The sequence below is a fragment of the Prionailurus bengalensis genome, chromosome A1 (assembly GCF_016509475.1).
Source record: "Prionailurus bengalensis isolate Pbe53 chromosome A1, Fcat_Pben_1.1_paternal_pri, whole genome shotgun sequence".
Lineage (NCBI taxonomy): Eukaryota > Metazoa > Chordata > Mammalia > Carnivora > Felidae > Prionailurus > Prionailurus bengalensis.
The window spans coordinates 132,121,371-132,147,466 of record NC_057343.1 but is presented as its reverse complement, the minus strand read 5'-3'; the positions used below and the strand labels follow the sequence as shown (position 1 = coordinate 132,147,466).

The window sequence follows — 26,096 nt, the reverse complement described above, 5'->3', positions numbered from 1 at the left end:
TCACAACTCTTCCATCAATGATTTATAAATCTATATATCTAATTTTTATCTTATTCCAAAGCTCTAGAGCAGTAACTTCAATTTCCAGATGTCAACTGCACATCTCTGTATGAATCTCTCTCACGGCCTTTGTAGTGACTGTTGTCTAGGTCTGCGCTACCCTATACGGTAGCCACTAATCAGGTGTATTACTGAGCACTTCAAATATGGCTAATTTCAACTGAGATGTGAAGTACAAAGTACACACTGGATTTGGAATACTTTGAAGGAAAAAAAAGCTAATACCAATCATTAAATACCAATCATTTTAGGTTAATTTCATGTTTGTAACAATTCATTTCACTTGTTTCTTTTTACTTTGATTTGGCTACCAGAATTTTTAAAGTGCATGTATACCTTCTGTCATGCTCCAGTTAGATGACACTCGTCCAGACCTCCTCCTTGCAGGTGTTTGCATCATGTTCTCATCACAAGGAGCACCTGGGGGTGTTATTTAAATGTAGGTCACAGGGCCACATTCCCAGAGAATGTGGGTAGAAAACTGTTTCTATGGTAGGAATTGGTATATTTAAAAAGAACACTAGGTTATTGTTAGAGTGACCCAAAGGCCACAGTTTGAGAGACACCAACCCACAGAATGCAGTCAAAGCTCCCTATTGTGTCAAAAAAAGGCCCTTTAGGTAGCACAAGGGATCTCTGTGGGGGAAGTGCTCTCAATCTGACTGCAATGGTGCTCACATGAATCTATACACGCAATAAAAGTGCACAGAACTAAATACACACAACAGAGTGCATGTAACTGGTGAGATGTCAATTAAGTAAATGGTGTGAAGGATATTCAGGATCTCTCCGTGAATCTATAATTAACAATTCACACTTGAATCTACAACTATCACAGAGTAAAAAGTTAAAACAATGTTTACCACATACAGTAAAAAGTCCAAATTTTAAAACTTCATAGTATTTTTACCAATTCAGTGTCCTAACATATTTGTATAACCCTCTATAATCTATATTTTTGCATACTTTTTGATTGCCTCTTCAAGTGACTAAGACTATTTTCTTCAAGGATAATAGGAATATCATTTAGTTTTTCCTCTTCAAAACAAAAAACAAAGCCTTTTTACACCCTTTAAAATCGGACTCAAAGATGTTTGTCAAGCTTGGTATCCCCTCCATGAATACTCCACATCAACACTAATGCTTATCTTTGTGCAGTTCCCCCAAATTACTTTTTCTGCTTTCATACTTTGAAATTTGCTGTTCTCTCTTCTGTAATGTCATTTCTCTTACCGCTGACTTTACATTAAGAAATACTTTTCACCCTTTAAGGCTGAGCTCAAAGCGTTCTTTTACAGAAGCGCCCCCAGGAAAATACAACCATTCCCTCTTCCATGTTCCCAATGTACTTTGCACACACCTCTACAGCAGCACTAGTCATGCTGCATTACACTTATCTCTGTGTACGTGTGTCCTATCAACTTACTCCTCAAGAGCACAGTATTCTTTTCAACTCCATATTCTTACAATCAAACATGGTACCTGGTACCAAAAAAGACACCCAACAAACATTTGCTGAAATCAGATGAACAAGATCTGGGAGACAGCTCGGCTTACAAATTGCATTTTTCCAATACCAAGTGTTAAATATGTCTAGACAACTATTAGTGGGGCAGAGTGGACAGAAATCCTTTTGCCAGTGATGTGAGGAGCCCAAGAAATAAAGCTATGTTTACACGTACCTAAGCTTAAAAGGAGAAGCGGAAGCTACCCAACAGTGATGTATTTCTAAGAGAGGTGAGGTGGCTTTGGTCAAAGAATCCATGCTCAAGGAAACAGCCAAATACGGTAAATGAACTTATTACCAAAATGGTCATCTCTGAATAAATCTGAACACACCATAGTTATTGGCTGCTAACTCAAACTCATCCTCACCTCAGCACCCTGGATACTAGTAATGGTAATAGGAAGAGGGGAATGTAGAAGTAAACTACCGGAAACTGTTTTCTGAACTCTGTGATACACTCGAGTCTAAATTTGGGGCAGCACACACCTAACACCACATGGCTTTAACACTGTGAGGACTTGGAGGTAACGATTAGAGAGTACTATCGAAACAAAGAGAAAAGCAACAGAGACAGATGATCTTGGGAAATGGTCCAACACAAAAATGATCTCATTCCTGAGTACATAGGGGCCATCTTATAATGCTCAGAAATACATGCAGGGACTGTGCAGAGGGGCTGGGTTCTGAGTCAACAGATGCGGATAACAATGTGTAGAATCCTGATATTAACTATTCATAGACTTGCCATGCAACTTACAAGTGGGTAAGGCCTAAGGAATTCAGGTAGAGTAGTCTTTGGCTGCTTTTCTCACAAATCCTATTCCTCATCTCTTATTCCGGTTCTGATCAGATCAGATATATACATTTTTCTAACATGGAGTGCTCTCCTTGGACCCTAGTTCTTCCTACCTGTCACAGTCTTGGTCATGTTGACCTTATCTCCTGTCCCACACTTGTCTCTTGGACCAAGCTAGCTCATAATACCTACTTAATCTCCACATTGCCTGTTCATAGGTTTCCCTTTGCCGTACTTCATTATCCATCCTGATACTTTGACACTTTGTGGCATTTCCTCAATGCACTGGGGATTTGGGAAATAAAGGTTTCCTGAGTTATGCATATCTCTCAAATATCAACACATTTCATTACAGAATTTCAAAAAGGCCATGTGTGTTAATATCACCATCAACATCAGCAAAAAAGTTATTTAATTATGGCACCGTAGTCAAGCTCACAGTGTTGGATACAACTTTTCCAAAGCACTAATTTTTGTTTAAAGTTAAAATTCGATCACTTGCAACAAATACTACAAGATACCCGAGTGGGAACAACTACATTCTGTCAATCATTCAAGGAAACACGGTGTAGTAGGGAAAGGTGTACAGAGCACCTCTCCACTAAAACATGTGAAAGGGCTTCTCCTCTGGACTGCCATCAGCTTTCAGTGTACTGCAGAAATGCTTTATGCATTCTTTATTTTTTTATTCACGCAGAATATTTAAAGAGTATGGATTTCAGAGGAAAGATTTAATAAAATCAATAATATGTACTGCTTCAATCAACAGTTTTTTTTTTTTTCAACGTTTATTTATTTTTGGGACAGAGAGAGACAGAGCATGAACGGGGGAGGGGCAGAGAGAGAGGGAGACACAGAATTGGAAACAGGCTCCAGGCTCTAAGCCATCAGCCCAGAGCCTGACGCGGGGCTCGAACTCACAGACCTCGAGATTGTGACCTGGCTGAAGTCGGACGCTTAACCGACTGCGCCACCCAGGCGCCCCTTCAATCAACAGTTTTTTAACAGCATGTGAGGGCAGTGAAGAATAAAATGAGTACTAGCACAGTTTGTCACCAATGCCTTGATTCTACTAAGGGATCAGCAGTTATACTCACTACTGGTTTTGCATTATTAATGAACATGTTAACACATTTTAAAAAGGTAAATAAGGGGCACGTGGGTGCCTCAGTCAGTTGAGCATCTGGCTCTTGATTTCGGCTAGGGTTGTGGGATCCAGCCTTGCATTGGGCTCTGTGCTGAGCAGCATGGAGCCTGCTTAAAAATCTCTCTCTCCCTCTGGCCCTCTCCCCGATTCGCACACTCTAAAAAATTGTAAATTAAAAAGTCAAATGATATCTTAATATTACCAAGAAAACAGTTTGACCTGATTTTCTCAAAGGTCTTAGAGACATAAGGGACTGTGGACCACGTTCTGAGAATTGTTACTTTATGCAAAACAGTGATCCCCAAAACGTTGCCTATGAAAGTCTTATTTTTCACCATATCCTTTAAAATATTTAAGAAGTATTTATGAGTCCCTATGCAGAAACATATTTATAATTAATTAAGTTGAAATTTTCTCTAAAGCTAACAACTGAATTATAACCTCCATAAATAAGTTTCATTCCCTCGTCTACCTTTGCAACTTTTTCATGGTTAAATATCAGCATTTTGCACAGGACTAATTCCACACTCCTGGGTCTCTAAGGTTTGCTCACCTTCTTTGTTACTCATGAATTTAAACCGGACATGTATCAATTTTGAAAATTAACCTAAAATTAGAAAACATGAATAAACCACAACTTTAAAAATTAAAATAGAATTCAATATATCTCCTCCAAAACCGATATAAAAAAGGGAGGGAGGTCCAGACAAAAATGATCTAGTTGGAAAATTATCCAAAACTTTCAGAAATGGGTAATCTTTGTAACTTACATGACTTTATAACTATGTAACTTATATAAAAGGAAGACTAGCTTCAAAAAAATAATATAACCTTGACATACCAAGGATACATAAGGATATCATTACATCTGTAAGGATACATAAACCAGACAAGGAGAGTATAGAAAAATATATACCAATTTATTTATGAACATAAATGCTAAAATCCTAAAATATTAGCCAACAGAATCCATCAATTAAAAGAAAAAAAAAAAACATTTTGACCAAACAGGATTATTTTCAGAGATTCAAAGAAGGTACAAAATGGGAAAAAAAAATCTATCCAATATATTCAACAAACTAAAGGATTTTAAGAAAAAAAAACACACATGACCATTTTAAAAGATGCAAGATAAAAACTTCTGGTGAAATTCAATACTTAGTCATAATTAAAACATGAAAATCCTCTGCATCATAGAAGAAAATTTCCTCAACCTGGCCAAACGAAGAGTTTACTGAAATCTTTAGCAGTTTTAATACTTGATCATGAAACTTTAAAAGCACTCCCTGAAAATCAGGGAAAAAAGACAACGATACTCATATTCGCCACACTATTCAACTTTGTAGCAGAACTACTAGCAAACACAATAAAAGGAAAGTAAATTAAAGGTTCAAGGATTGAAAGGAGTAAGTTAAAAGGAAACTAAATTCCTGTTATAACACATGGCATCATTTTTCTTCTTTGGGGCTGAAGATGTTTCCACCTTCTTAGAACTATATAAATCACACTGGTTAGCAGGTTTGTTCCTTGATAACTGAGGAGAAAACACGTATAAACAATACTTCTGTCGTGCACATACATGCACGTTTCTTTGTTCCATTACCACATTGTTCATTCTCTTGATTTTCATCTCAACTGCACCACTTTCATTTACTTGGTACCATATTTAAATTTTTCATGTATTCGTATATATATGCAGTCTAAATGTTTAAATTCAACTTTTAGATTTATATTCAATACTTCCAGTATTACTAATGAGCAGAAAGACACCTCCCCCACCCCATAAGAACATTTCTCACCAGTTTACATGGTCAGAATAAGATCCTGGAAAATATTTTCCCACACTGTTTTCCTTATTCAAAGAGTGTGCTGCTCAAAGAAATCTGCTGGGACACAATGGAAATTAAAAACTAAGGTGATGCAGGACTAGTAATATAGTAATTCTAATGCAGTATTAGTTTCTCAGTGTGGAGATTCATTGCTATACACTTGTGATCCATTTGCTTTTCATATTCATACTGTATCATATTTCAATATAGGAACTACTTTAAAAACTTGCAGTGACTTCAAAGTCAGTCCTTGCTTCTGTTCCCACCACCATATGACCCCATGCTTGCCTCTGATTGAAAACAGTAGGTAAATAATGCTCAATATGGTGCCATGTCTACAGTGGCAACTTTCATCATCTAGTCCTGGATACAAGGCCAGTTTTTATGACAGGTGGAAGTCAGGGAATTCCAATGGGACAAGGAGTCAGAGATGTATATTCCTACCTCTGCCTAGAGAGCGGTTACTTACCTATCACCAAGGAAAAATGGGAGAAAACAGGGGAATATGGAGCAATGTGTCCCTGGGGCTTGCTCATTAGAATACTGATGTGTCAAAAATCAGTTTATAAGGGAGCAGATAAAGAGTTCTGATCCCTTTCACCACCAAAGAATAGTTTAAATGCTAAAGAAGCCCTTTGTAATCCAAATCCTGAACAATTGGGAATGGGTCAAGACAGAAAAAACTAATGCAAAGAACTCTCACACAGGGACAACTTTCAAGCTCAACACATTAGTCAGACAACAACATCAATAAAAGCATTTTTGCATTTCATTAGAAAAGAATTCTAACTTTTCTATCAGACCAGTAAAGAAAGACAATTGTAAATTAGTGACTTCAAGCAATTTCATCATCTTTTTATATTATCATCTAATATTTGGGCAGAGAGAGGGAGGGATAAGTAGGTGGTACACAGGAGGATTTGAAGGCAGTGAAACCATGGTGTAGGATGCTGTAACAGAGGATACAAGGTATTATTTTTGTCTAAAACCTATAGAAATATATACAACACAAAGAGTGAACCCCAATGTAAACAACAGACTTTAGCTAAAAATAATACATCAAGGGGCTCCTGGGTGGCTCAGTCAGTTGAGCATCTAACTTGATTTCAGCTCAGGTCATGATCCCAAGGTCATGGGATCAAGCACAGTGTGCAGCCTACTTGAGATTTTATCTCTCTCACACGTCCCCCACCCTCCCTGCCCCTCTCTCCTGCTAGTGCTCACTCTCTTAAAAAAAAAGTATATAATTATTTTGATGTAACATAGCACTATTTACTCAGAGTTATTATTCATTAACAAAGTAGGGTTCATTTACTTCCTTGGTAGTTATGCAATTCAAAATAGCTTTTCCTCTGAAACTTGATATCAACATTGGTTTTCTAAATATAGGAAAAATTTCTACCTTGTCAATATGTTACCTGTTACTTGGGATGCCATAACAGAAGACCATAGACTAGGTGGCTTAAACAATACAAATTTCTTTTCTCGCAGTTCTGGAGACCAGAAATCCAGTATCAGGGTGCCAGGAATTTGGGTGTCTCTTTCTAGCTTCCAGACAGCTGCTTTATCCTCACATGACCTTTCTTCCATGCATGTACTTTTCTGGTGCCTCTTCCCATTCTTATAAGGATAACAGACCTATTGGATTAGGGACTTACCCTTATGACCTCATTTAAGCATAATGACATCTTTAAAGGCCATATCTCCAAATACCATCATACTGGGGTTAGGACTTAAACACATGGAATTGGTGGGGGCGGATGGAAGACAGAGCTCAGTCCGTAACATTTCTTCCTCTGGCCCCCCAAATTACATGTCCTTTCAGATGCAGAATACATCCACCCTATCCTAATAGCCCCCAAATCTTTACCCATTCACGAATCAGCTCTAATTCCCAACTAGCATCTAAATCAAGTATGGGTGACCCTTTAATTACTCCTGAGGCAAAATTTCTCTATAGCTGTGAACCTGTGAAATCGGAGAAATTATGTGCTTCTAAAATAAAATGGTGGGAAAGGCTGAGGACAGACACGGTTCTATGCATGAAATACAAAATGTCTTTTTTATTGTCTGATGTGTTAAACTTAAAAAAAATCAATATAAAGAGAAATCTTACAGAAAAGGAGAGAAAGGTCCCAAGCAAGTCCAAACCTAGCAAGTCAAATTTCATTAGATATTAAGACTCAATAATAATTTCCTTGGGCTAAAAGTCATCTGTTAGTGAATAAGGAAGAAATACCAAAGAGTAAAATGGACAAAGAATTTAGAGGTCCCTTATCAATTATCTATGAATTTCTTAAAAATTAGAACCAAAGGAGGTGAAATTGATAAAAATATGGAATGAGTAATCATACCAAATTAGAAAATAAAACACTACACTGTTTTAGCCAATTTAGACCATCTCAGAGCAAATAAAAAAAAAGTTAGATATATTAAGAAAAATCTAATCAAACCACACTAGAGTAAGAGGTGATATTAACCTCAATACTCAATACCATGTTAACTCAGTATCATGTTGCTATCATGTTACCTAAATGAGGAAGCATCTATACCTCCTATATCTGCTGAAGATTGGCTCAGAAGCAGTAGGTCTACAGATAAATATGCCCATGGGAGCATATTTGATGCTGATGAGATAGGATATTGGTTTTTTAGATAATGACTACAAAAATCAGAAAGAAAATATTCCATTACTGATTGAGAAATACACTCGCCATACCCTATGGGGGCTTAAATTACAAATGTGTATATGATTTTCTGGCTTAAAAGCATCATGGTCTATTTTTAGACAGTAGACTAAGGCATAACTCATCATCTAAAAGTTGTATACAGGAATTGTATACTGGAATTCTGTCTCCATGAAATGAGAACATTTTATATAGTTTTATATAACTATATAATATATATGCATATATACGCGTGTATATACATATATATAGTATATTTTGATATATATTTCACGAAATGAGAATATATGTATTTTATAATTTAAAAAAAAAAATAGAATGTTCTTAACGAAAGAGAAATCTCATTTTTACATAGGACACAGTTACCCTGGAAGTAATCCACCAATGTTCCAAAGTGGGCTTTGGAACCATGACTGTTCACATGAGTACAACATTATATGTAATAACTCTAAGGAGAGTCAGCGGCACAGATGTTACTTCATAAACTGAGGCCATGCCACTTCCCCTTGCTGATAGTGAATCTTAATGTGTTTTGAACACAGAAGAATAAAATGTGCCAAACCCAAGTAGGCCAAAGAAAAGAAGTACTAGGGGCGCCTGGGTGGCGCAGTCGGTTAAGCGTCCGACTTCAGCCAGGTCACGATCTCGTGGTCCGGGAGTTCGAGCCCCGCGTCAGGCTCTGGGCTGATGGCTCAGAGCCTGGAGCCTGTTTCCGATTCTGTGTCTCCCTCTCTCTCTGCCCCTCCCCCGTTCATGCTCTGTCTCTCTCTCTGTCCCAAAAATAAATAAACGTTGAAAAAAAAAATTAAAAAAAAAAAAGTACTAATCAATACTGCAATCAATTGTCAATGAAAAGTTGCAAAAATATAAATGAGTTTTTAAACTAATAGTCATTACAATTGTTTGTGACCTACGTAAGAACACAACAGGACCCAAAAAGTAATCTTAAATTAAGCAGAAATTAAAAAGGGGTCTTACAGATATGACCAGATTCCAGTGGAATATACATGCCTTCTGTGGTTCAATAGATATCTCTGGAACACATATAATTTAGTGAAAGCTGGCTTACAATTCAAGATTCCTTTTCCAGGGGCGCCTGGGTGGCTCAGTCGGTTAGGCGGCCGACTTCGGCTCAGGTCACAGTCTCGCGGTCCGTGAGTTCAAGCCCCGTGTCGGGCTCTGTGCTGACAGCTCAGAGCCTGGAGCCTGTTTCAGATTCTGTGTCTCCCTCTCTCTGACCCTCCCCTGTTCATGCTCTGTCTCTCTCTGTCTCAAAAATAAATAAATGTTAAAAAATTTTTTAAAAAAAGATTCCTTTTCCATTAGTTTTCAGAATTTCTCAATGGTATGTATGAGATGCTTTAGGAAAACAAGTAAGAGACTGAATCGGGTGATTTCTAAACTGTCAATTCTGCCAATCTAGACTTGGTGGCTAGGGTGTTTAAAATGGTAATTAAAGTCAGCAAATTATTATTTCTAAAACTGTCATAAATTACAGAGAGAGAGCTCAATCTTCTTCAATAACTGCTTATGTTATACACTTCAGGATTCAAACATGATGAAGTCAACTTCAATAACTTGAACTGCTTAAATGGTTCTACATACACTTTGGTATTCATATCCAGAAACCATTTTCTTGAAAAGCACCCAACTTCTGATGATAACCAAGTACTGAATAATTCCAACTACATAATCCCCATCTAGTTACCTTTCACCCCTCTTCTCCCTTCTCTCCTATTTGCCCTGGAACTGCTGAACTCTCAGGCAGGATGCAGTGCATATTCAACTTTAAGGAGAAAAGATAATGTGCATTTGATGTTGTAGTATCTACCAGTTATTTCCTACCTTCTCCAGGAACTTCTTAAGCTACATACTATAAAGCAACACCACCTCTTTATTCTTTTAAATGTTTCCTTTTTCCTTTTCTTTCTCTCCCAAACCTACGTCAGATGTTCAGTCTTGAACGCTCACTGCAGCTTTTCAATACAAGTGACACTTTTAAGAATTGTAAAAAAAAAAAAAAAAAAAAAAAAAAAAAAGGTACTGAAGAGGCACATTTTCTAACTTCTGTATTTGATTAATGTCACCCATTTTAACGGCTACCATTCTTTGGTAAAAGAAGGAATTAATTCTAAAGATGAATCAAGGTAAGAGTGTGGAGTACCCATACATATACTTATTCCTCAGACACTACTTTCTTACGGGGAAAATTTAAGGAAGGGTAGAAATTACATACAGAATTAACAGAATTGTGAGGAAAGCAAAATACACTTTACAAAAATGCTGTGTGTATATTTGTATTCATATGTAAATACCAGAAACCACCAGATGATGTCGGCAATTTTTTGTTCCAAGGAATAGGTTTAGTCATTTTGGAGATTTTTGAGCAATCTAAAGTAGGCCTAACATATTTTAAATAAAAGTACCACCAATATTCCTTATTGGACCAAGAAGAGACAGTAGCAAGAAGAAAAATAAAATCAGGTGATACTTTAAAATGAATTTTAGGGGCGCCTGGGTGGCGCAGTCGGTTAAGCGTCCGACTTCAGCCAGGTCACGATCTCGCGGTCCGGGAGTTCGAGCCCCGCGTCAGGCTCTGGGCTGATGGCTCAGAGCCTGGAGCCTGCTTCCGACTCTGTGTCTCCCTCTCTCTCTGCCCCTCCCCCGTTCATGCTCTGTCTCTCTCTGTCCCAAAAATAAATAAACGTTGAAAAAATAAATAAATAAAATGAATTTTAAATTGTGCTTTGAAGCTACAGATGTTCATTCAGTAAGTATTTGCCAAGGCCCTACTACTATTTTGTGAGAGAACACAATGAATAACAAATACATGGACTGTGAAAACATATGGGAGGGTGACAGGGATTCTAAGCCAATTGGGTGAGAGAGAAGACACAAAATTGACATGATTTGTGGAGGGAAACATCCCAATAACCAATTGGTCCTGAGATTAAACAGAGTCTTACTTCCCCAGATGCTTCTCATGCTGATTTCTCAGAAAGGTAAAAATGGGCTGAAACATCTTTACTTTATGTGAAATACATTAACATGATACGACACACGGTCTTAACTGAAAGGTGATAATAAGTAGCTAACTTGCCATGCTTTTACTGGACAGCTATATTCTTTTTTTTTTTAATTTTTTTTTTTAACGTTTTATTTATTTTTGAGACAGAGAGAGACAGAGCATGAACGGGGGAGGGGCAGAGAGAGAGGGAGACACAGAATTGGAAACAGGCTCCAGGCTCTGAGCCATCAGCCCAGAGCCCGACACGGGGCTCGAACTCCCGGACCGCGAGATCGTGACCTGGCTGAAGTCAGACGCTTAACCGACTGCGCCACCCAGGCGCCCCTGGACAGCTATATTCTTTTTGATGGGTCAAGTATCAACTATCAAGAAAGGATTCAGAGGAGAAAGTGGCACCACAGAAAAGCACACTGATTTGGCTTCAAAACCCATTTTTCTTTTGGGCCAAAAGAACAGTTACACAGAAAGGCTTTTTGTTGACTATGGAGGCAGCCATACTAGCTTACTGCAAAAGACTGATAGCAGAGACCAAAAAAAAAAAAAAAAAAAGAAAGAAAGAAAAGGAAAGAAAAAAGAAAGAAAGAAAGAAAAAGAAAAGGGTATGTACCAGTGGAGAAAGCACTGACCTAGAAGAGTCAAAATACCTGAGCCTGTTGGGGCGCCTGGGTGGCGCAGTCGGTTGGGCGTCCGACTTCAGCCAGGTCGCGATCTCGCGGTCCGTGAGTTCGAGCCCCGCGTCGGGCTCTGGGCTGACGGCTCGGAGCCTGGAGCCTGTTTCCGATTCTGTGTCTCCCTCTCTCTCTGCCCCTCCCCCGTTCGTGCTCTGTCTCTCTCTGTCCCAAAAATGGATAAACGTTGAAAAAAAAAAAAAAAAAAAAAAAAAAAAAAAAAATACCTGAGCCTGTTTATTTAGTTAATTATCCTATCATTTTCCCTCCAAAAGGGTTTAAAGCTCCTGGTGCTATTACTGTTTGCTTTATCTTTCCTGAGCAGCCTTTACCTTTGAGTAGTTCATGTGTTACATAAGCCTCTGATCAGTACTCATGTCACTGTACCACCAGGTATTACACTAATGGGTACATCTGTTTCTTCCTATCGATTGTAAGCTCCCAGAGACAGGGCATAAGATTTTGTTTCATTTTATATTTTGTGTGTGTTTTCTTGTTGTTTTTTTATTTGAGAGAGAGAGAGAGAGAGAGAGCAAGGAGGGGAGAGGGGTAGATGGAGAGAGAATCCCAAGCAGGCTCCACAGTGTGGAGCCTGATGGCGGGGGGGGGGGGGGGGGGGGGGGGGGGGGGGTGTTGCTCAATCCCATGACCCTGAGATCATGACCTGAGCCAAAATCAAGAGTCAGATGCTCAACAGACTGAGCCATCCAGGTGCCCCAAGATTTAGTTTTAAATAAAAATTCTAAGTATAAAGTAGAAATACAGTTACTAAAACTATCAATTACCAGATAAACTCTGTTTGAATGGGAAAACACTGCTGCAGTAATCTAGCCAAAAGACAGGACTCAGATCACGGTGGTAGCAGTGGTGGTGATAAGTAATGGTCAACTTCTGGACATACAGTGTAAATAGAGGAAACAAGGTCTCCAGAGAGACTGCATGCGGGGTCTAAGAGAAGAATCAAAGATAGCTCGAAATTTTTTAGAATGAGCGACTTTAAAGATGGAATTGCTATCAACTGATATGGGCAAGGATGCAGACACAAAGGAGGGGCAGGTCAGGAGCTCAGTTTTGGATGCATGAAATCTGAGGTGTCTATTTGACTTTCAAGGATCACTATTAAGGACACAGCTGGATTCCAGAATCTGGACTTGTAAATTACAGTATCTGAGGAGGAGATTTAAATGAGGATGGTTCTCTAAAGCCACAAAACAGGAGATCTACAAGGCTGTGAGTATGGAAACAGAAAAGAACAAAATAATAAGCCCTGGGCCCACTTAAATTTTCTGGGGATCTAAATTTTTTTCAGTTATGTCTATTAATTCTCACTCACTTCCTCTTTGGTTTCATAATCTCAGAATATAAACTCATCTTTACCATGAGACCAGTGTGGGGCCTTGTTAGAGGACCTGTTCCTCCAGGGAAAAGTTTCACCTTCTATCTGCCAGGTGCTAACGGGGTATCACCAACGAAAGAATGCTTTGTAGTTAAGTTTCTCAGTTTGGGGATCCTTGGGTCATCCTGGTAGTATAAATTCAAGCCCTAAAATCTGAAGTTAAGGATTCTCAGGTTATTTAAAGGATGGTCTTAATCTGAAAACAGATGAATTATAAAAAGAATCAAGTCTACCTTTGCTATACATACTATTTTTACAGTAAATAGTTGCTGGGGAAAAACTCATGAGACATCATGCTATTTTGAGGCATCATGCTCAAATGATCCCTACATAAATGTAGGATTATCAATATAATCACCATTTTTCACCCCTTAATAAAATGAGAGATTTAGGAAAAAAACACCATCAGTAGATACTAAAAACATTAGGGGAAAAAAAAGGATGATGGAGCATTTTATAATGTAGGTACAAGGCTGTACCACATGAACTCAAAGATCAAGCCTAATAACTTAACTAAGCAAATCATAACTAAATAGAGAACAACTGTATTAGTTTGCTAGGGCTACCACAACAAAGTGCCCTGTGGCACTGGGGGCTTTAACAAAAGAAGTTTTTTTTCTCATAGTTCTGGAAGGTAGAAGTCTAAGATCAAGGGACCATCACGACTGTTTCTTCTGATGTCTCTCTGCTTGGGTTTTAGATGGCTGCTTTCTCATGTGTCCTCACATGGTCTTTTCTCTGTAGGCACCCATCCTGATGCCTCTGTGTGAATCCAAAATTTCTCTGCTTATAAGGACACCAGTCAGATTGGATTAGGGCTCACCCAAACAGACTCATTTTAACTTTAAAGGCTTTATCTCCAAAAACAGTCACATCCTGAGGTACTGAGAATTAACTCTTCAATATACAAATTTGTGGGGCACCTGTGTAGCTCAATTGGTTGAGGGTCCAAATCCTGATTTCAGCTCAGGTCATGATCTCACCATTCGTGGGACTGAGCCCCATAGCAGGACGGACAGCACAGAGCCTACTCGGGATTCTCTCTCTTCCTCTCTCTCTGTGCCCCTCCCTCCCCTCTTGAATTAAATAAATAAGTGTTAAAAAAAAAAGAATTTGCAAGGACACAATTCAGCCCATAACAACAACCAAACATCAAGTGCCTCCTGATGCAGTGCAATTAAAAATAGTCAGCACCAGGGTGCCTGGGTGGCTCAGTCAGTTGAGCATCCGACTTCCACTCAGGTCATGATCTCAGTTTGTGGGTTCAAGCCCCATGTTGGGATCTGTGCTGACAGCTCAGAGCCTGGAGCCTGCTGTGGATTCTGTGTCTCCGTCTCTCTCTGTCCCTCCCCTCCTCGTGCTGTCTCTCAAAAATAAATAAAAATGTTAAAGAAAAAAATTTTTAAATAAAAGTAGTCAACACCATCTATAAAGTATTCTTTAAAAAAAACAACCTAAACTGAATCAAGCAAGCATCTAAATCTAAGAGCCATTTTAGTTACTAAATGAAGAATAAAGGAACATGTTAAATAATACCATAAGGATATGACTGGCCAAATACAAAATATGAAAAATTCTACAGAACAAATAACTTGGGTTTTTTCAACAAATAAATGAATTTTTAAGAGGAAGGAAAAACTTAAGAGATATCAGATATCAATGAAAAGCAATGTGTAGACAGTGACTAAATCTTAAATCCAAGAAATCAACTTTAAAAATACAGATTTTTGAAACAAATGAGCAAAATTATACATGAACTAAGTTCAATGTGGATGTGCTATATAATGCTGTTGTCTTTTTTAAAGGTCCTGAGCTAGAGATCAATATTGTAGCTTTGGTCATTCACAGGTCCAACTATATAATATAGAAACATATTTCATAATGTAGAAAAAAGAATGAAAGAATAATAACTATTGAAGCTGATGGATACATGAGGATTCATTATACAATTCTATTTCTGAGTATGTTTCAAATTTTTCACATTTAAAAAATTTCATAAAGCAAATTTTCAGATGAGACTTTTCTCCATAATCTGCTCAAACTAGACCGATACAGACTTCTGTATAATCTCTCTGTGTCTGTGGACATTGTTTTTTTTGTTTTTTGTTTGTTTGTTTGTTTGTTGTTGTTTTTTTGTTTCTAATCTCTTATTACACTGAGAATGTTGGCCTTTCAAAATCCTGGCTTTGTGGGAAGTTTCAGTTGCCAACTGCCTGCCCTCATGTATACCTGAGGATTCTGGCCTCCTGGATGAGTGTGAGTATTAAAACCCAAGCCCCTGGGGAAAAAAACCAAAACCAGAACAAAACAAGAAGCCCTTCCGTTAGTGAACCTAGGTGACCTCACTCTAACAGCAAGGATAGTTTCTGTGTGTCTACTTTCCAAGCTCTGCCCCCCTTTGTTCTTTCTGGCTCCAGAGCTTTCTTTTACTTTGTTACAATGTCATTCATGAATGTACATGATACATACTCAAACGTTTCTAGACAAGTTCAAGCTATTTGTAGCAGAGGTTTTCAGGTTATAACTGAAAGCTTCCCATTCTGTTAACTACTGCAAGAAAAACTTATTCCTGTCATTTGGTAAAGTCACTGAGAGTTCAAGTCATGATTTTAGAATATGTTCGGAGTACTTCGCAGTCCAAAAGGGAGGGGCAATGGGAGGGAAGAGGATTAAGGTGGACTGAAGAAGCTTCCTCACCAGTTCCTTCAAAAAGGGAGAGTGGAACAGAATCTCTCTAATAGACCAAGGAAGAAATGTGGGGAAAGAAAGATATTTCATCCCATGTACTCTCTAAACAATAAGCAAATGTGTGTGTGCCTTCAAAAACTCCAGGTCAGAAATGATGGTTCTAGTCACCAAAATTTTACTCCATGAAAACCTGAAACATTTTATTCTCCATACTCAAGATGTTAATGCAAAACAAATCATTATTCTGCTGCTTCTTTCAGAGGCTTCCTTGTGCTCTGCTGACCAGACTGCTGTCTACACTCTGCCCCACACGGCTCTACAGTCCAGCAATCCAGCCTTTCTTCATATCCTCCACTCCACTGGCTCCCTCCTCTGCCTCCTACTGCTGGATCACTAGAAAGTTTACGTCCACCCTCTAGAGAGTACTTCCATATCCCTCAAGTCAGCATAAATACCCCTTTCCGAAGGGGGTGCAGGTGGGGATCATCCTTAAACGATTATTTTCCACTAAATACCTTTCTAGTTCTCCTTCAGAACATTCATCACACTTTTCATTACTTGTTCCATGTCTGTCTTCGCTGCTGAGTTGCAAACTCCTTGACAGTGTAATTTACTGTGGTGCTGACACAGTGTTGGGCACCAGTCAGTTGAGTGAATAAGCAAGTAAGCAGAGGTAAGACAAAAAAAAAAAAATTACTTCCTCACTCTGCTTAAAGTCAAGGCACAATTTACTGGCATCACCAGGGTAGTTTAGCAAACACCACCAAAGGAAGCTGGTCCCCGCCTCATAAAGCTTACAAAGATTCACTTTTTAGAGACTCCATCTTAGAACACAGTCTGAGATTCAGGACATCAGATGTAGTTTGACAACTATAGATTACTGGATGTATTCAAATTATTTATAAACATCTATGAAGGAATCCATCAGAAAACCTTGCTCTTTTTCTTTTAAGTTTTTTTTTTTAAGTTTTATTTATTTATTTTGAGAGAAAGAGCACAAGTGAGGAAGGGACAGAGAGAGAGGAAGAGACAGAGAATACCAAGCAGGCTCCACATCACCAGTGCAGAGCCCAATGCGGGGCTCAAACTCACAAACCATGAGATCACGACCTGAGTCAAAGTCGGATGTCCAACCATCCAAGCCACCCAGGCGCCCCATCTTTCTGTTTAGCAAAGGGCCATAAAGAGATATACTTTGTTATTTTTAAACTAAAATCTCTAATCATAAAACATGAAGTCAAAGGTTAGTATTATTTTAAATACTAGATACTATTTTGAGCACAGTACTTATAAAGTGGCATTAGTTCCTTTAATCATCAGAACATTCCCATGAGGTAAGGATTATTAAGATCATTTTATGGATAAAGAAACTGAGGCCTAGAGAAGTCAAGTAACTTCCTGAACTGTTCTCACTACTTTGTGAGGAAAAGGTTCTTATTTTCTAGAGCCTTAAGATTTGTAAGGATATGAGGAGTGAAGTGGATTGAAGTCCTTACAGACAGTTCAAAGTTGGGGGAAAGTGCTCTCTCTTAAGCCATTTATTGGAACAAAGGAGGCAAAAACATCACCCCCCCCCCCCGCCCCTTTTGCTGGCATCCAGGAGGACTACAGTAAGAAAAGCAGAGGTAAGACAGGGAAGTAGTAACTAGTTCCAAGCTTCAAGATCTACTTTCAGTCCTAAGCAGCTTTTGGGTGACATCAGAAGTACTCCCCTTCAACTCTTCTAAAAATAAAACAGGCTCCAATGAGTTAACAGAGTCCACAAAAACTACACACACTCCTGGCTTACCATATGGGGAGTGGTACTTTTCCACTTTTAAAGTTTGCGCTGCCTTTGTGTATTCCTCCCCCCCCCCCATCCCCCGCCCTTCTTTAGAATTATGGAATCCACATCAGGACACAGGTAATGGGTTATCATTCTCCAGTTTCTCACAATGTGGCAACAGATGCTTCTACAGACAGGTGTTCTGCATAGACAGGCCTTCAGCATGGGTCTCTCTGAAACTCAGTGATGCTCTTATATGGTGTACTAAGAAGATGTGACTTAAGAATAATCCTGAAACAGCCATGGTGACTGGTTGTTTCTTCTGTCTTCCCCTTCAGTGAGGCCCCCAGCGGCCACTGGATGTATGGTTCCCCTTGCCTTCTTCAAATGTTTCTCCACATGTGATGCACTAACTTATCCTACATTCTGAACAGTTACTCATGATTAAATCCAACATCAATAATTTCACACACAATTTTAACGGTGATTAGTAAGACAGCCCAATGAAACTGATTCAACTTGCGAAATTTCTTTTAAGTTCAGTATTTTGAGAAAACCAGCAGTTGCCCTTTTCCCCTCCTACGAAATCTTATAAGGATTTCCAAAATTTCAACTTGACAAAATAAATGAAGGGGCTAGATCCTTCACTATTTGTAGAATCCTTGAGGCACAAATCAAGGGCTAAGGCTACAAAATATATGGGCATAAAACATAAAAATCTGGAAAAAACATGGTGCTACTACCCATCAAGACCTTGAAATTATTGTTACATCACAACCCCCTTTAATAATCAACCTTCCTTTGTTCCATGGTATTTCAGGGGTGCCATTTAAGTTTGTTTTATTTCTTTTTCTCCCTATACCCTTTAATCCCAGGGAGATCTGCCTAGGCTTGCTGTTATACAGACAAGGTGAAAAAATTACCACGGTCACTCTTCTGGCCACCTGCTCGGGTCTATGGTGGCAGAGCTTGCTAATAAACACAAAGTGTTCCACATGGTTTCGCTATCTCTAGCAGGGTGTCAGCCACCTGTTTCTCTGTTCTCTATTGTGTTCTTCAGAGGGGATGTCATGCACCAGCTTTTATGGCCTATCCGTTTCCCCGGGAGAGAACTGACAGGACCCATGAAGACAGGTCCGAGTACAACTGCTTCCATACACTGTCAACAGGGTTCTTTGGGCTGCAGGTCTCCGAATGCTCTGTGGCACCCACCACAAACCCCCTACATTCCGCTTATGCACGTCCTGCAATTTGCATGGAACACAGAAAGTAAAGGAATATCCACAAGTCCCTGCCTCACTGAGTGGCATCTCAGAGGGTGGGAGGGATGTCTCCCCAGTTTGCTAGTTGGCAGAAGACCTGCATACTTGAGGGAAGTGACTGAGGGAGCAGAAAGAAGCCTCCGAGTTTATATTCACCAGGCAGTCTGCATCAACAGGCAAGAGTAGCATAGGAAAGGAAGGTGCTGATGTGGGGAAGTTCTCAGAGAGGACAATCTGCTTCCTGAGGTCACTTCTCTGGTTTTTGTGTTTTATGTGGGGTGTGTGTGTGTGTGTGTGTGTGTGTGTGTGTGTTTTCTTTGTTTTGTTTTGTTTTGTTTTGTGGTTTTATGTTGAGTTTTCATGTTACTCTGCATCTTCAGAGGAACTTAAAGAAAAATGCGAAGAAACTACACTGGATGCTGCTATTCAGGTATCACTTTTGAACTGGGAAATTCTTTTACACAATTGGTTAAAAGATTAATACTTTTATGGACATTCCAATGACAAACTGCATGCCACATTTATTTCTTCATATTATTTATAACTCATCTTGGAACAATTTAGGTCAGTAAGGTAAAAAGCGGCAAAACTTTGAGAAACACCATTTTTAGAAGAGGAAAACCACATGGCTAGCAGTCATATGAAAAGTGCTCAATTCTACCAGAAATTGCGAAAGTTAAAATTAAAATAAGACACCATTTCATAACCATTACATTGGGAAAAATATAAATGTCTGATAATATCACATTAAAATGGTAGGAAGCAGCATCAAGAGACTCATAAAGCACAACGAGGCACGAACATATTGGAAAGCAATTTGGCAAACTCTGGTAAGAGAACGTGCATCTACTGATTTACAGTTATACATCTAAGTGTTTATGTACACAAAAAAAACCCTAAAAAATATATCATATAGGAATGTTCATTTTAGCAACACTTTGCAGTAGCAAAACACTAGAAACATACCAAATGGTCATCAATAGATGTGACAAATAAATTTCTGTTCGTGGATACAATGTAATACTGTATAATAAAAGTAAACTAAAGCTACATGTATCTAGAAAAAACTCTACATTATGTTAAACAAGGAAAAAATGCTGCAGAAATATGCTCATTCAAGAAGGACACACAGAGCTTAGTAACAGTCACAAAAAAAATTTAAGGCATGTGCAACAATGTTATGTTTTGTTTACTGATGTTTCTGTAGCATCAGTTTAAAAATACTAAAGGGAGTAACAGACACCAAGCTTAAGATAATAGTAACTTCTAAGAAGGGATTTAAAGGGGCTTTTAAAAAAATCATTAATAATAGTAATATGCTATTTTTTATAAGACTAAGGGATGAGAACATGAGTGTTCATTATATTATTTTCTGTATTGTTTATTTGAAATGTTTTATGATTTTTCTAAACTTGAAATTTGTTAACATGGAAGCCACATGTTTTGCATCCTATAACATAAGCATTTCACAAAATGAAAAATCTAAGACAGTTATTTTGCTTTCAAGAGTACATAAAGCACAATCAAATTTGCATTTGAGCCTTGATGATGCTACGTATACAATGAGGAGAAAGGGGGCAACAGCCATAACCTTTGGGTCAAAGTGACTATTTTTGCTAGTGGTTCTCACGTATTGTGTATCTGAAATATGTGAATGCTTTGTAAAAGAACAGATGCTCAAGCCTTATCCTAAACCTGCCTGAATCAGAATGACGACACTCAGAACCACATACACCAAGACTGAAAATCAATGATCTATGAAAATGGCACAAAGACAAAATGAGCACCCTTGATTGATTCAGCCAAATCAAATGGTTGGAATGGTGAAGGGAGATTTACCAATGACCATGCACATAGTTCTAGGTCTCCACCTGTGCACAGTATAAGCAAAAGACAACACATGACGAAACAAACAAATCACTGAGATGCCATGTATACCAATACCATACCAACTAACATCACAAGGGGGGAAAAAAAGGATGGTGGTTCAAATGAAATACATCATTCATAAATAAAGTGTTCTTGCATGTTAGTAACTGAATTAAACTAGAACGAAACAGGACATCAGAGGACTGGAAGAAAGTGAAGCTGGGGTATTTATTCCTGCAGCTGCTCCCCTGCCTGATCACAGAAAGACCAGAGCTATAGTCACACAGCCTTTCCCTCCACATAGCTACTGTCTTTGGGTTTCACTAATGGTTCTCTTCTCTTACCCTTCAGGCCTAGGGATGATAATGGCTCCCACTACAGATAGTCGTGAGATACTTCACCATCCATTGTTGGTGTATTTTAATCCAGGCACACCTTTTAAGTTAAACTCTTCTCCATTACCCCATCTGAGCCTGCAATCTGTTTTCCACTAGAACAATGACTGATACAATTATGAAGCATTAAGAAATTTTACCTCAGTACCTGATTAATAAATTCACCTTATAGATCTAACCTTATAAGCCGATATGTCCTGCTATTATCCAGTGTTCTAGTTGCTGCATAGGATTCAGAAAAAAATTTATATATTTAAGGTATGACTTGTGCCTTCAAGGAAAAAAAATCTAGGTGGAGAACAAGTTCAAGGACAAAGTTAATTAAATAATAAAAAACATAGATAGTAACCAACAACTACAACTGCCTGGTAAACTGAAAACAAGAACTAGGGAGTCAGGGAAAGCTTTGTGGAAAACAGTGGTATTACAGCTGGGTCTTAAGGATAGAAACGATGTAGACAGCATTAGTTAAGGAGAGTGCAGAGAAATAGGTATCTTGAGCAAGGAAAATAATATAAGGCAAAACACTAAGTTGGGAAAGGATATGGTTGGTGAGCAAAAAGAATAACGCCTGACTAGAAGAGAGAAGGCTTTATTTAGGACCATAAAGCCTTAGTTGGTTTTAAATCAGCCAAGTGCAGCCATATAAATATTTATTACACAATTTATATATTCTCCAGGAGACAAGTTGTCTGAGAAAGAACCGTCTCTACCTTAAACCCAAAATTTTGAGTAGAATATGGCCAGAAAAATACACTTCAGTTTTAATTTCTAGCTCCATTAATTAAGTAAGTAAATAGTTCTCAATTTATTCATCACATCATTGGCCAACCTGCCTATACTATTTGTTAAAAAAAAGCAGCCTGAATTGGTGTCCACACTTCAATTCTGGTGCCTTGGATAAATTTTTTCAACAGGCTTCTAAATAGGTCAGGCAAATCTAATTCAGAATAACTCTCATGCTTATCTCAGCAATTTTATGAAGGATGTTTTGAAACTGCTTTAAATATGTGTGCTAATGATCTACTGATTGTTTCTAAATTTTTCCAGCCATCAAACCAGTGAAATAATCAAGTAAAGAGATTATAGAATGAGGTCAGTTCTATTATTAATATAACCATCTATAATATTTCTGCTTGCTACAGAGAAAATTATCAAGATAAAAAAATGCAACAGATCTAATTTCCTTAGCTAGCTTTTCCAAGAGATTTGCCATTCAAGTCATTTCCTCCAATATTTTCAAAATCTAAGAAAGCAAAAAAAAAAAACCTTGTTAATTAAGTGGATGATGTTTGAAGAAACAAGAATACTTTGTTTTCATCAGTATGATTCCTTTTTTATGCACTTTATCGAATACTAGAGCCAAAACAAGATATTTTAATGTGGGCATTTCATGTCCCCATTTTATTGTGGACTACTATAAATTGTTAGGTTACAATTCAAATTATGAATTTCAAATTATTTAACAAACATGCAAATGTACATATAAAAAATAAGTATATCTATGCCTATACACATATAGACATAGAACTTTAGCCTTCAAGTAAGTATTGTCCCCTTTAGAGTAGTCACTCTGGGAAGGATGCAAAGTTATTCTAACAACGTTGCCATTGTTTGAAACTATGTTTAAACCACTGGTTTGAAATTGCTTTCATAGCCTTTCAAATAATCTTTTAATATCCTTAATAGTGGCAAAATCTGGAAGAGTTTCACAGTCATGCAGAAATCATTTTTCAAATTTAGCAAATGAAAATGGTGTTCTAATGGAGTTAATAGTTTGATTAAAAAACACAAACAAAAACAAGTACTTATAAAAGCGATCCTGAAAGCGTTTCTGTTACTTGTAAATTGACTAGACATTCCAAAAGATTCAAAATAATTGTGAATAGCAACTTTTGGAGGCATGTAGTGTCCTAAAGTGACCACTTGGAATGAACACTCTCCCTTAAAAAATAAATAACAGCATGTTTGGATAAGGGCAGGGTTTCATGACTCTATAGTCACACTTTGAAGTCACAGAGCATCTTTCTTCCATGTGGTTAAAAATATTTACTTCATTAACTCTCCAAATATCACTAATGACAGAAAGGCCAGATTATCATTCTTTTTTTTTTCCCCAAGTGGATGAATGAAGGTGGTGTAAGGCAAAGAATTGTGTTTATTTCATGAGTCAATAATTAAGTCTAAGGATCTTGTCGTTGGCAAAATTTTAATGAAATGTTTAGCTTTATGCTGCTTGATAAAAAGGCATTATATGAAATAGATGTGTCATAAAATATTACAGAGCTCCATTAAAATGATTAAAGATTCATTGCATACTTGTCTGAAAGAATTCTTGCTTGATGTTTGACAGCTACTTATTAGAGAGGCTAGTGTCTAACCTAAAATACACTCATAAAAGTCCTACTTGAGTCTATTTTACCAAGAAAGAATGCTTGTTTTTTAAATACTTGATTTTAGAAGAAAAAATACCTTCACTGTGAAAAACCAAATACATAAATGAAAGGGAGGAAGAAAAATGGACAGTAAAAGATCTATTGGCAAATTCACATAAGAGAAAACCCTAGGAAAACTGGTGAACTGTCGATGGTTCTGAGAGTCAAAAAAGTACAACATAAATGTGCCCGATTACAAGTTAAATGTCATTGAAATTATTAAAATGGCTATTCTCCTAAATGCTTAATTCTTCTGTTTGGGAAAACTTTCTGCACATTGTTCTAGGATACCTAGGAGCTCACTTCTTCTATTCCACTTATTCATTAAATAAATATTTAGGGCTTCCAGTGGCACAGTATTTATATAGGAGCTTAAGATTTGACAGACCAAAGACAAAAAACAAAAAACAAAACAAAACCTTAGTCCTTACTACTACTCTCCTGATCCAACTGAACATGTAACAGCACTCCAGCTGGTCTTAAGGGTTAACTTGCTTCAAGTTAACACACTCCTTGCCTGCTGACTTAAGGCCCTTGATCTGTAACAGAACTAACTGGCTTTCTCCAAGATTTGCAGACCATTGGCCCTGGGGAATATGGGACCAGAACTTTCCCAGGCCACAGAGGCCAGGAAGTCCACCTGAAGGCCCCTCAGCTTGCTGATTAGATCAGCCCTCTTTTAGCGAAATGTTTTTTTTTCTTTTTAAGGTCACACGAATGACTTTACTGACCTCCCTTTGTGCATCTATAGACCTTGCCCTCCTTTGCAGAAACAACAGTATTCCTGTATAACCACCCCTGGGTACCAAGGAATCAGGTCTTTTTGCACAATCAACCCGGGGCACCAAGGAACTTCTCTGCACAACCTCTGAGTACAAAGCTAACTCTGTATCTGGCATCGTGGAGTCTGCACCTAATCAAGAAACATCACAGACTACTGTATTCCCTTAACTGATCAACATACTTTAAAAATATCAGGGCAAGACAAATTTCAAAGTTGGCCTTTGGACAAGAGTCCGCCTTCTCCTCAAGTGGCCAGCCTCATGAATAAAGCTCATATTCTTTTCCACTGAAAACTCATCTCTTAAGCCTTCCCAGCAACAGGAAGCTGAACTTGGGTGGGTTTTTATTTTATTTTTTTTAATGTTTATTTATTTTGAGAGAGTGCAAGATGTCAGCACAGAGCCTGATGCGGGGGCTTGAACTCACAGACAGGAGATCACGACCTGAGCTGAAGTCTGAAGGCACCCAGGTGGCCCTGAACTTGGGCTCTGGTAACAAAATGATTCTGATGTACTAAAATGATTTTTATGGGTGCTATTCCCAGAGTCAGAAAAGGGCTCAGTTCTATTTTTAGCAAAAGGTTTCAGTAATTAATGACTTAACAAAAATACAATGTGTCAGATGAGCACTGTGGGCCCTACATTTTGTGCAAGGTTGAGTGACTGACTGGACCGAGGATGACTCTCAGCCAGACAAGTTCTTCCTCAAGGGCTGACTGCTTAGTTTTATCATCAGGTTTGGGCGTGGGTGCCTGAGGTGCCTGGCCTATAAAATGGGGCAATTTAATAGTAACCTGTCCACACAACGTTTCTTTGAAGTTAGCTAATGAATATTGTCTTGGGTCCAAACTATTAGATGCTACAAAAGTATTGAGTACTATCTGGAAAAGGTCACGGTGATAAACACGTGTTAATGCACGCTAATTATGGCACTAATAACAACATCCCCCAACAACCCTCTGCCCACCTCGCCCCGCTGCTGCACAAAGCTTCCTTCTAACCTCTGCCGAGCAAATTCTGTACACTCTGGATCCAAGGCTGCAACAAAAGCAGCTGAAAGGCCAATACCAAAAAGGACCAGACAAAAGAAAGTGGCTCTGTGCAGAGGCAACGGGCCACGGAAGGGGGTGTGTGCCGACTCTCCCCAGGAGGACTCAGTTCCTCAACTCTGACCTGGAGGGCAGCCAACAGTCCACCCAGTCGCCCCCCCCCCCACTCCCCGCCATCCGCCGGATCCCTGTCCCCCCCCCCCCCCCCCCCCCCCCCCCCCCCCCCCCCCCCCCCCCCCCCCCCCCCGGCCACGATGCTCACCGCCCTGGCTCACGTTTCCAGACCCGGTGTAATTCCACCCCGTCTCCGGTCGCGCCCCGAGGACTCCACGGAGAGCCTTAAGTGCGAAAGTTAAACCACCGTGGCCACATCACCTGAGGCCCGGGGCGGGGGGCGGCGCGGCCAGGCCAGGCCAGCCCTCCAGCAGTCCTAGCTCGGGGAGGAGCAGCGGCCCGAGCAGCCGCGGCCGCTCAGGGCCGGTGAAGGCCGGACCCTCTCGGCGAGGCGCGCCCTGCGGGGCCCGGAGCCGCCGGCCCTTACCTGCGTCCGCTTCCGGGAGCCGCCCGCTCCGCGCCCCCTCCCGGCGCGCCAGGCCACTCGCAGCCCGGCTCTGAGCACTCGCCGCCCGGCGGCTCCGGCGGCCGCGAAGCCGGGTCTGGGAGACGGGAAGCGACAGGAGCCAAACCCCGCGGAAAGCGCTCGAGCTCGCCTCGGTCTCGGCGCCCGGGCGCT

General features: G+C 39.2%; 1 protein-coding gene across 1 annotated transcript in view; it reads right to left on the bottom strand.

The window, feature by feature from the left end:
- The window catches only part of RNF180 (ring finger protein 180), a 211,313-nt gene extending 185,297 nt beyond the window's left edge, over positions 1-26,016 (bottom strand). The window contains exon 1 of the mRNA XM_043591137.1: positions 25,905-26,016. The gene's annotated coding sequence lies outside the window, so the exon portion shown is untranslated. The remainder of the gene's footprint in view (positions 1-25,904) is intronic.
- Positions 26,017-26,096: the final 80 nt, after the last annotated feature.